Source organism: Macaca fascicularis, chromosome 2 (genome assembly GCF_037993035.2).
Source record: "Macaca fascicularis isolate 582-1 chromosome 2, T2T-MFA8v1.1".
NCBI lineage: Eukaryota > Metazoa > Chordata > Mammalia > Primates > Cercopithecidae > Macaca > Macaca fascicularis.
The window spans coordinates 33,983,898-33,996,595 of NC_088376.1; the positions used below are offsets into that span (position 1 = coordinate 33,983,898).

Genomic DNA, 12,698 nt, shown 5'->3' on the forward strand with positions numbered 1-12,698 from the left:
CTTTGGTATAGCAGAATTAATGCAGGGCTATCAAGTGGTATTCTAGGATAACAGTGTCCATAATTAACACTTAGTCATAGAGTCAAAAACATTTAAGACTGATTGGGCTGAAGTTTATAATAAATTATATTAACATGTCTTCCTTTTTGAGTTAAAGGAGACTATATACTTTGTCAAATATCATTTTGTCATCCTCTAAATATAAATCCAAATACCTCAGCTAAGTAATTCTATTTTATTATTTTTGCTGTTATGTAGTTTTTAATCATATTTCTTAGGAAGTATAGGCTACTGGACTTAAAGAATAAAAAGTCCCCAAACCCAAACAGATGGTTTATGAACCAGAGTATATGTGGAAGATTCTTTCCTGGCCTTGCTCTGTGTGCATCTGCAGCTTCTTTGGCCTAGATTTTAGCACAAATCTGAGTCTGTCTCTTCTACTTTCATCACGTGTTCTGTACCTTCTTTTTGTTTCATTGGGCATGCTAGGGAGATGATGAATTTTGTGTGTAATGCCATCAGTTTTCATAAAAGCTTGATGAGGTATAGGTCATTTGTTTTGAGTATGTGGGCCAGAAATTTAAAATTAGAAATTTGTTTTTCTGTTGAATATTTCTATCTATAAACAGAAATGGGTCCCAATTCTTAGAGGTTTAATCCTTCTTGAAGCTAATAAGTTTTGTATTTTATAATCTTTCAGGATGACCCATTCCTTAGCTTTTATCCAATATGAAACTACAAGTGTTAGCACTGAACTATTGTCATTGATAGGGAAAATATCTATTCTTTGGGTCTTGTTACTGAGGCAGTTGAGTGTAAGGAGCTGCCTGAAGTTTATTCTACTTAACCCTTTAAGGCTGAATTGTCAAATGTACATTGTTCCATGTCATTAGATGGAACATGGAAGCCATTGTCTAATCAACTCTATCATTAGTGACTTGATGTCTCATACCTTAATTTTGTAATGATTTTTCTTCTCTGTTACAAAGACTTGAAATACATATTAAATGCACGTTAATCTTTTGCTTTGCATTTTAGGTTCAGATTATGACTTGATTGAAATAAATGTGCCTATACATTCATTTGCTTTGTACTATAAAAATAAAAATGATTTCTTAAGTTAATGGCATCCCAGTGGGGACTATTAGCATTAAAATTATCCATATGGATGCTGAAGATACAGAAATTAAAATTATCCATATGGATGCTGGAGAATGCATAGTACACAGAATCTATGATTTAAAAAGAAGTTGAATGTACAGTACAGATCCAGATTGCAATTTTCCATAATATATTAATCCAAGTTGACATGGATGATTTAAATGTGCTGGTATCTAAATTTTAAATTTTTACCCCATTTCCTAATCCTAGGACTTGCTAGAGTCCCTAACAATACTAACTTACTTGATGTTTTTCCCTGTTAAACTACCTTATGGAGTTATTTGGCCCCATAATGGCTAAACGTCAGGGAAGAAAAGAAAAGAACTTAAAATAATGCACTGATGAGGTAAACAGTTCTGAAGTGATCAAAACTGGCCACACAGAACAAGGCTGAACATGTTGTGTCACATTTATGCTGGACATTGCATAACCCAGAGATGAAACAAAAGTGAAACCATGCAACCCAAAGACCCTCCCTTCTCAGGATATAGGCTTTGTTTATAGCAGTAACCACCCTCACAAGAATAAGACACATTATTTACTTGTCATGTCCATGTAGGGTATGTATTTTACATTGGTAGTCTTTTTGAGATCACTTAAGTTTTGGTCTCCTTGATACACTACATAAGTAAAGTATGTATTGGTTACACTTAAAAATAGTTTCTCACTGAAATGAGTTGGAGGCAAACAATAAACTAATATTTAGGAAACTTAATTAACTTTACCTTGCTTTCTGCCTCTGTCACTTGGCAATTCACTTCCGCATATGACTCATACATGAAGTTAGATGATGAACTGGTTATCTTTTCATTACATTTATTTAGTACCTGGAGTGTGCTAGAAGTAGAACGATGATGGCATCCCTGCCCTATAGGAGCCCATGAACACAGATAGCAGGGGATATTACTGCTAATAAGCTATTTCAAGAAAGTTAATAGGGATCTTTGCCTATTTACTTTAAAAATACACATAGATTAAAATGAGTCCAGTGCACATTTCACTAGATAATTTCCTTGACGTTGGCTTTTGAAAATCTTTGAAGCACTTTTTAAGACTGAGCTCCTGCAATCCAAACAGCAGCTGATTTGCACACTAAAACGTGGTATGGATATTCATCCTTAACTAGTATGTGATTGGACAGAGAGATCACTCTGATGGTTAAGTTTCCTTGAGCTCAGCTACCACTTGAACTATTAACTCTTATTTAATGACATTATTTTGGGTTTTGGTTGTCAAGAGTTGGTTATTGTTAATAATGGATAATGGTTAACCAGTCCCTGGTATTAATGTAGATACAGTTGTCCATAAACATTGTTGTGGGTTTAGATTTTTTTAAAAAAAAGGTAGTATCGTGCCTTCAGGAAGTTTTCAGTCAGTTCTGGAGACCAATGTGAAATATATCCAGTAGGATGGTAAATGTTGTCCAGAATGCTACAGTAGCTGAAGGAGACAAATAACTTCATGGGATCCTCAAAGAAATTTGTCATGGAAATTGCCTAGAACTAGTGACAGCTGAATCAAATTTTAAGTTGGGAAACTCCAGCTGAGAAGCAGTAGGACATTGCAGCCAAACAGCAAAGCCTCTGCAGAGGTGGTGGTAGGGGCTAGAAGGAATCTGTGAAAACCACAGTGAGTTTGACACTGTTAAGACCAGGAAGTACAGTGTGAAGGGTTGGAGAGATAGGCAGAAGCCTAATGGTGAAAGCAGAGACAATTGATTTGTCTGATAGCATGCCAGGGCATTTCAAGAGTTTGATGTGAGTTTGGATTTTTGTATCGTAACATGCTGATGGAAGCACAGAGGATCAGTTGTGAAGACTGAAATAGGGAGACCAATTAGAAACTCAAGGAAGCTTAAGGAGTAAAGGGATGATTGAGCTGTGGCAGTCACGATGGAGAGAAAGGCATGGAATTTGAATTGTCTTTTTTTTTTTTTTTTTTTTTTTTTTTGAGGCAGGGTCTCACTCTGTCCCCCAGGTTGGAGTGCAGTGGTGTGATCTCGGCTCACTGCAACTTCTACCTCCCAGGATCAAGTGATCCTTCCACCTCAGCCTCCTGAGTATCTGGGATTACAGGTGCACACCACCATGTCTGGCAAATTTTTTTGTATTTTTGGTAGAGGCAGGGTTTCACTTTGTTGCCCAGGCTGATCTCGAACTCCTAAGCTCAGGCAATCCACCAGCCTTGGGCTCCCAAAATGCTGGGATTAGGTGTGAACCACTGTGCCCAGCCTTGAATTTGTATCTTCTGAGAGATAACATTGACGTGACTGGATAGGAGAAAAGGAAAATGGAAAAGATACTAGTCTGTGGCCTTTGGCTTGAATAGTAGAGCTATTAGCAGAAGAACCTAAGCTAAGCAGGGTTTAGTGGGACACAGGTCCATCTGAAATGTAAAGCTTGTTGTGTCCTTGAGATTTCCCAGCTGGATGTGTTAAAGCTATGGCTGACTAATTATAAGCTCGTAGAAAAACACATCCTTTTTTTTTTTGTTGTTAAATTAAGCAATAAGTGAAAGTAAACTCAGCTTTGACAGAATAAGATTTCCTTTAAAAACTTTCCTTTAGCATAGTTATTAATCAGCAAACAGTTGTATAAATTCAAAATGCAGAAGGACAAGATAATATTTCAGTCTCCTTTGTTATCGAATGTTAATAGTGAATCTGTTACTAAGGTTACTGACTGGAAAACACTGATCTGAATTACTGGCAGCACTTTTTTTTGATACTTGCAGTAAGACACTTTCTAAGAGGTGAGAGTGTGTGTGTATGTATGTTTATGTGTGTGTCAGCGAACCACATAGCTTAAGGTATGCCACATGAGGAAACCCCAGTGAGTAAATAACATTACCATTAGAAAGCAGCTACTTACTCTGAATGAGTAATTGTGGCAGAAGAGTAGAAAACAATGTTGATTTTTTGTTTGTTTTTTGAGAAGGAGTCTTGCTCTGTTGCCCAGGCTGGAGTGCAGTGGCGCGATCTTGGCTCACTGCAACCTCTGCTTCCTGAGTTCAAGTGATTCTCCTGTCTCATCCTCCTGAGTAGCTGGGATTACAGGCGTGTGCCACCATGCCCAGCTAATTTTCGCATATCTAGTAGAGACAGGGTTTTACCATGTTGGTCAGGCTGGTCTCAAACTCCTGACCTCAGGTGATCCACGTGCCTCAGCCTCCCAAAGTGCTGGGATTACAAGCATGAGCCACAGCACTTGGCCTGTTTAGTTTTTTAAATTTTACGTGTAATTCTTTTGGCCTTTCTAGTCTCGTCTCCTACACAATGCTCCAGTACAGTCGACTTCGAGATCATTGTGGACAGTGTTACTTTAAGTTGAAATCCTTTTATCTCTGTCCCAGTGTTGAGAATCAGAGAGAGCTTTTACCTCTACTTCAAAGCCCAGTGAAATGCCAACAAGAATAACCTTTCCAGATTTCTATAATGTGTCTGTGTGTGTGTGGGGGGGTACAGTTTCTTGAACACTTTTTTTTTGTTTGAGGCAAGGTGTTGCTCTGTAGTGTGATCATGGCTTCCTGCAGCCTGGACATCTGGGCTCAAGTGATCCTCCTACCTCAGCCTCTCGAGTGGCTGGGACTGCAGGCACATGCCACCATACCTAGCTAATTTTGTGTATTTTTTTGTAGAGATTAGGTTTTGCCATGTCGCCCAGGCTGGTCTCAGACTCCTGGGCTCAAGCAATCTGCCCGCTTTGACCTCTCAAAGTGCTGGGATTATAAGCGTGAGCCATCACGCCCAGCCTAACTTCTTGTAAACACTCTTTAAATGTAGCAGTAAGTTTGCATATAACTTATTTAAATATGTTAAAAATAAAAATTATTTACATATAACTTATAAAATTGTGGGATTTTTATGTTTTAGAAAGCATTAAAAATTTAAGTTGAAAACACTTGTTGATAAATCTAAACAGAAATTTGGTAATCTCTTTCATAAATTAAGTGTCAAAGTTTGGGGAGAAAAGTGAAAACAATTATTTGAGCCATTAGTTTTTATCCTTAGAAATCCTTTTCTAATATAAATCTGCTGGTGTTCTTGTGTACACATGAGCATATATGATGTAACAGCCTGTGCTTGCACAGCTGCTTCAGGTAGATGGTGTTTCATGTGCAGGTCACTGTGCACACCTGACTTTGCTATTCCTATTCTGTTTTACTCAAATCTGGCCAAACTGACAAATATACCGACAAAGGCCCGCATTTCTGTGGTGTTAGGCCTTCATGGCTGTTAGGCCTGACAGAACTTCTTTTCATATTTAACGCAAAGGTGCCCTAGCATCATTATTTCTTAAGCAATAGTTGCATTGCTCTACTTAGTAACCCTTTTGAGTAGAAACCACATCTCATTGTTATGAGCACTCAATGCCAGAAACTGAGCAAATCGTTCTATATAAATTCCAGAGATCCATTTTTGGGCTCTGGATTTGTAGGTTTTGAAAATGTGCCTTTTAATAGTTTAAAAAAAAATTACTAATCTTCTCAACTACATTAAAGAACTTTCTATTAAAGTGTTCTCTGTGATAAGTATATCAAAGTGCCCTTTAGTTGACAAGTGATAATTTGGTGCCATCTTATGGTCATAAATAAAATACCATATAATGCCTGGACCATTGCTCTTGTCAGGTCTGCATCTTGCAGGCATACTGTGAAACACATGGTTTGTGCGTCTTACAAATAGGTAACTGTGTAGAAAATGTATGTCTGATAGGAAAGACATGACAAACTTTACATTTAAGCATTATTAGATCAATTTTAAGAAGTTATAAATTAGAATGTTTTAATTCCTATTTCTGTCTCATATTCATCTGTGTGGTTGCGTAATAGGATTACATTAGATTTTGTAAGTATTTTTCTATATGGAGTGGGTCTGGATGGTTGGATGGTCCATGCATCAGCTAGAGGTATTACAAGTTAGGGAAATAGTTTAATTTAATCTTGTTTAACTCATCCACATGGAGCTATTATTTAGTTTTGGTGTAGAAACTATGGCCAGGCGTGGTGGCTCACACCTGTAATCCCAGCACTTTGTGAGGGTGGGGAAGGCAGGTTGCTTGAGGCTAGGAGTTCGAGACCAGTCTGGCCAACGTGGCGAAACTAAAAATTCAAAAATCTGTAGGGCGTGGTGTTGCATCCCTGTAATGCCAGCTTCTTGGGAGGCTAAGAACCAGAACTGCTTGAACCTGGGAGGCGGTGAGCCTAGATTGCGCCACTGCATTCTGGTCTGGGAGACAGAACAAGACTCTGTCTCAAAAAAGAAAAAGGAAAGAAAAGAAAGAAACTACGCCATGCAGGTCAGATTCTCCTGTTGCCTATTTTTGTAAATAAAGTTTTATTAGAACACAACTATGCACATTCATTTACAATATTGTTTACTGGCATTGTCATGCTATGGCAGCAAAGGTGAGCCGTTGCAAGAGACTATATGACCTGTAAAGCCTAAAATATTTACTATCTGGCCCTTTGTAGAAAGTTTGCCTACTCATTTAGATATTCAAAAAGAGGAAAATAGGCCTGTACCTTGCATTCAGTGGATTAGAAAGGAAGTGGCACCAATTTTCTCTACCCTCCAATCTCCCAACAGTATATTCTCTCTTGTATGGATGCACTTGGTAGCAGATTTGATGTCAGTGACTACTCTGAGTCTCCATCAAGGCTCCCATGTAGAGAAAGTCAGAGTGTCTCAGACTGTTGTTAAAACATCATCAACCAGGAGGATATGCCATCACATTATCAAGGCTTCTTGTTCTTACATTAGGTGGAGTATTCTGATCTGCCGTCCCATCTGAATTGTGCTTCCCATCTCTCTCTCTCTGCTCACCCAACTTTTTATCCATCTGAAGCAGTCTTCTCTTGTCTGGTTGATGGGCTCACTTCTACCTCTTGGATGCAGAAGAGAAGTGGAGGTTTCCCTCCTATTGGTTGTACAAACCCAGAGAAACAAAGCTTAATCTGAATAGGCTAAAGTATATTATCTTGCTTAGAGAAGACAACATTTAGTAATAGTAGAAACTAAACTATCCTAACAGCTCAGTCTTAGGGAAAAAATATAGTCACTAACTCATTTTCTCAGAACAGAACATTCTAAACCAAAACATATCTGCATAGTTCCCACAGATACCAAAAGGTGACTATATATGTGCATATATACATAAATGTAAAAATATATTTATATTTTCAGAGAAAGACTTAGCTATTTTAACCAAATAGAATGTTTTCAAGAGTAGCAGGAATAGAAGAGATTGAATGTGCATTGTAACTTGTTCATTTTTCATTTGATTTCTCTCCCTAAAAACAGAATCCAGTGAAACTAGCTGGAAATTCTTCTTTCATGTATTATCTCATTCACTTCTCCCATTTTAACAGACTGTCGTGCAGTCATGCCTTTTAAATTTTAAAACTTCCTTCCTCAACATGAAGTTCTCATCTTAGAATTTTTACAGCTGGATGGACTTGAATTTAGTATTATTCATACCTCTGGAAAGAAATGCAAAAGCAGCTTATCCTGTATGGCTCAGAAAGCTGCTGCTGGAAGTAGGGTGGCATTTTTCCAAGAGTAGTATTTAATTTCAAATTGGTACAAGATGCAGAATCACTTTCAGCTGTGATGACTGAAGTGTGTCATTAAAAGACATGAGATAAACACCAAGTACCCCACATCTATCTTATTGAAAATACAGTGTCACATTTTGAGTCAGGCACCACTGAAAGTTTATCCTTTTATGGAACTTTCTGGTCTTGGTAGTGATGGCTTTCCAGGTGCTGCTCAGGTTCATGGTACGCCAGCCAGCCAAACAGCATGTGGTTGAGAGCAGAACCCAGTGAAATCTGGCAACCTTGCTAAGGGTAAAACTGGGTTTGGCTTCCTTAGGATTATGGAGTAGGGCCAGGTTTATAACACTGGTAGTTGCAGGAAGAGGAAATTCCTAGGAAATGGTAATATCTGCTCTTCACCTTTCTCTCTCTCTCTCTTTTTTTTTTTTTTTTTTTGAGACGGAGTCTCGCTCTGTCGCCCAGGCTAAAGTGCAGTGGCACGATCTCGGCTCACTGCAAGCTCTGCCTCCTGGGTTCACGCCATTCTCCTGCCTCAGCCTCCCGAGTAGCTGGGACTACAGGTGCCTGCCACCACGCCGGCTAATTTTGTTTTTGTATTTTTAGTAGAGATGGGGTTTCACTGTGTTAGCCAGGATGGTCTCGATCTCCTGACCTCGTTATCCACCCACCTCAGCCTCCCAAAGTGCTGGGATTACAGGTGTGAGCTACTGTGCCTGGCCACCTTTTCCTATCTTTAAACATGCCAAGGGCTCTTTCAAATTGAGCTTTAAAAACACTACAGAAAACTCTGAAAATAGGAAAAAGGGCTAAAGGGGGACAGGTACTCACATGGGGATAATTCCTTCTAGTCTTTTTTCATTATTTTCTAAGTTTGAGCTTGGCTGCCCATTGAAATTCTCTTGGTAGTTTTCTACCCTTTCCAGTGTGGCTACTGCTGGAGTTGCTATAATATTCTCACATTCCTGCCCGTGTCTCTTCTTCACCATATTTGATAGTGTTGATCTCCTTTGCCTTTGCAAAATTCTGCTTTTAAACCTATGGCAATTATGGTCTCAAACGTTGTCTTAATCTTTGTACTGCTTAACACTCACTTCTTCCCACATTCCTTGCTTTGCCCTGGCTTTTCATTGGGGATATAACAATGGCCATCACTTAATAACACATTTTTAGTATGAGGCACTGTGTTAAGTAACTTAAAAATACATGTTATTTTATCTTTTACACAATAATTTGGACTGTTAAAATCCTTTGCAGGTGGGGCAACTGAGGCATAGTCATTGATTTATTTCCTTTTGTGCACAAAGGAGAAAAAGAGAATTCTAAGGGCTTTTTAGCTATGGTCTTTATCTTCTGAAATTCAAATTCAGATGCTAAAAGGTTAATTTGAATTCTTTCCCCATGATCAAATAGCATGAAAGACCTGTGATTATATTTATAGGATATATATTAAACTTTCAAGGTCCAAATGTCTCAAAAAGTGCTTGTACAAAATAGACTTCACATATAATTTTATCAGCACTAAATACAGAACATGATTAGGTTATAGTAAAAGTTTTCCTGTCTCTGCAGCTTTATCTCTAAAATTTATTCATCTTAGCTGCCCAGAGTTCCTTTTGTTACTTGAGCTGCTAACTGAAGACAATTTCCAAAGCCTAAGATAAGATTTCATTTGTTAGAACTGAATTAGAAAGAGCAGGACCTAATCACTTGATTGCAAACACAGGAAACTAGATTTTGGAAAGGGAATATGGGATGTATAACATTCTGCTTCTACACAGGTGTTCCTAATGTATATCTGATCTGAATTTTAAAATTCCTATTCTTTAAAGCCAGGTCAAAAGCCAGGCATGAGAATCTTCCTGTGATTTAACCTCTCATCCTGGTGACTGCTGTTTCCTTATTGTAGTATTCAGTCTGCACTTTGCCATTTTGCATCTGACAGACAATACTTTATATAATGGTAAAAACCACAGTTACTTTTGCACCAACCTAATAAAATAATCTCTTGTCATTTCATTGTGTGTTGTCTCCCAAGCAGCTTAAACAAGAATGTCTTCTGCAGGGGGTTCAGGTGCTATGTCATCATTCTTCGGTGAACCACCTTATATACTCCTGTGAAGTGCCTGTGACCTCTCATCTAATATATGTAGGAGAAGATATACACCAGGGTAGTATACTTAAAGGGACATTATTAGACTTTCACTCCTTTACTGCAAGGCTGGATAATTTTCAGTGGAATGGTCCTGAAATGGTTAGAGAAAGGAACCTGACTTATTACTTCTGCTGGAGGAGGACACTTTTAATCAAAGAAAAACATAGAGGTAATTCAGTGGTTTTAAGAAGCAGTGTTGATGACAACCCAGGAAATGGGACAGTTATATTAATATAATCTCCAGATTAGCCTCAAACTCCAGGAATCAAGGTAGGGAGGATTTGGTATAACAAAGGTCTTACATGTGTGTGTTTTTGTTTTGTTTTGTTTTTTGAGACGGAGTCTTGCTCTGTCACCCAGGCTTGAGTACAGTGGCGCTATCTCGGTTCACTGCAGCCTCTGTCTCCCAGGTTCAAGCAACTCTCCCACCTCAGCCTCCTGAGTAGCTGGGACTACAGGTGCCTGCCATGATGCCCGGCTAATTTTTGTATTTTTAGTAGAGATGGGGTTTCACCATGTTGGCCAGGCTGGTCTTGAACTCCTGACCTCAAATAGTCTGCCTGCCTTGGCCTTCCAAAGTGCTGGGATTACAGGCGTGAGCCACACACCCAGCACGGGTCTGACATGTTTATAGTCCCCATTAGATACATTATTTTCCAGTAACATTTCTTTTCAAAAATAGATGTACTTGACTGCTCTTTTCTTGATTCTTCTGGGAATAACCATCTCTTTGGAGATGGTTGTTAGTAAGATTATAAAAATAACCTTACTGAAGAACTCCCATGTAATCCTCTGAAAATAATAAAAATTTCCTTATTTCAAGAACTCTTATTTAACAAAGTAATTGTTAGGTTTGAATATTCTAGGAGCAAATGATGTATTGTGTCTTTTGTAAATGGAGAAACCCAGTCAACACTTGGCAGGTGTGTGTTTGACACTGGCTGATGCTGGGCTCATTCCTCTAAGAGTATGGTACTTCTAGGAAAGTAAAGAAAATTGTTTATCAGATATTAGGAACTGTACATAGGCCTGCTCAAAATGGCAGCTTTAAAGCTACCTTTAGGGCTATTCCTGATGGAATATACCAGTGGGAGAGTACAGAAGGAAGAACACAATTTGTATGAATACAAGTAAAATGAAGGTTGAATATATTTTCGGATCTTGCCCAATGCATTTACTCTACTTGGTTCTCTTTATTTTGAAGTTCTTATTTGGAACTGGCTTGCACCTTCATAACTCTTCAGGTATTTCTAATTTTAGCAGCCTCTATTTGGCAGTATTTTCCAGAGCAGTACCTTTTAAACTTTTTCACTACAGTCCACAGTAAGGAATACATTTTACACAATGACCTGATACATGATATGTATATCTGATATTTTCCATTCGAATTTTTTCATTAAAAAATAATGGGTGTGACTCATTACTTTCACATCTCATTAATGGGTCAAAATCTATAGTATAAAGAGGGCATAGAGTCTGGTGTTGCTGCATATATCTCTGATATTTTCACTTCTCACTGTTTCCTCCTCCTCTAGGTCTAACAGCTCAGGATGCTGTTTCTTATTTGGCTGGGGCTATTAGTTTCAACTTCTGCTTTAAAACCTGGAGTGTACCTAAAGTGCTCTTCAATCCTGTCATGGTCTCATTGACTTAAGTACTTACTTTTAGTAGAGACAGTTTTCTGTCTGGCATCCTCACTTCTCTACCTTTCATTGCCCAGACTTCATACTAAAGTACAGAGAGGAAACTGTTTTTAAAAATTTTTGAAATGATAACCAGCTGCTACTTAAAGGCAATAATTGAGTGGGACTTCTACTCTTTCTGAGAATGTAGCTGGCTAAATTGCTGCAATTTAAAGCGTATAGCATATATTACTGTTAACTTGCTGAAATGGAACATGAGAAGTATAAACATGGTTTCAAACATATTTAGAAATACAAAAGTTTCTTAAATCAGGTTGTATTTATTAAAAGCAAAATACAAAATAACTTGGAATTCAGATTGCTGTGATGTTTATCCCCTAACAGGTTAGTCCTAAAGAAAAAGTTAATTGTTTCAAGGGAGGTAACAGAATAATTTTAAGTAAGGATTATATTAAATACATCTAGTTTGATGGAAACTGAGTTTTATTCAAGGTCGGAGGCCTCACTATGTTCCTCTAAGTTTTCAACCATTAACAACCCAAACCGGTTGTTTCCCTTGTACCAACACTTGGTGTGTGCAGTGGTTCTGCCTCTGTTCTTAGAACAGCTGGTATTCTGTTTCTTCTGCCTTTTTTTTTTCGAATTTGATTTACCTTTTGGTAGGAATATTTCAGTGGGGGCATATGACCTTGTGGCATTGAATAGATGTTCATAAAGTTGCTTAGCCTCAGGACACATGCTCAGGAGACTTTCTACAGAGGTCGATGCTAGCAGTTGTTGGCATAGCCCGTGCACCAGGCTTCCACTGTACAGTCTGTTCAAAGGGAGAAAAAAGTATGTTGTTAAAGAACTAATTCAGTGCAACAGGATAACCATCATTGACATAGCTTCAACAAATGCATCTAAATAATGAGAGCTCTTATTGCTCTATAATATTATTGAAATTACTTAAGAATAATCTGTTCTTTGAAGGAAGGAACTGAGCTGGTATGACAAAGATTCTTTGCTGGTGATACTTAAAAACTTTTCATCAACAAATTACATGATGCATGCTTAGTTCGTTCTGCAGTTAGTCCCAAGGCTGAGGAGGTGTCTTTAACACTTTAATTTTAAAGAAAAGCAATTTAAAATGACCCTGATAAACCAAATAGGTGGTTTGTTAGAATATGAGAAAATTTATTGGC

At 38.1% G+C, this 12,698-nt stretch overlaps 1 protein-coding gene across 16 annotated transcripts in view; it reads left to right on the plus strand.

The window, feature by feature from the left end:
- The window catches only part of ATP2C1 (ATPase secretory pathway Ca2+ transporting 1), a 158,017-nt gene that overhangs the window by 143,363 nt on the left and 1,956 nt on the right, over positions 1–12,698 (plus strand). The gene's annotated exons all lie outside the window — the stretch shown is intronic.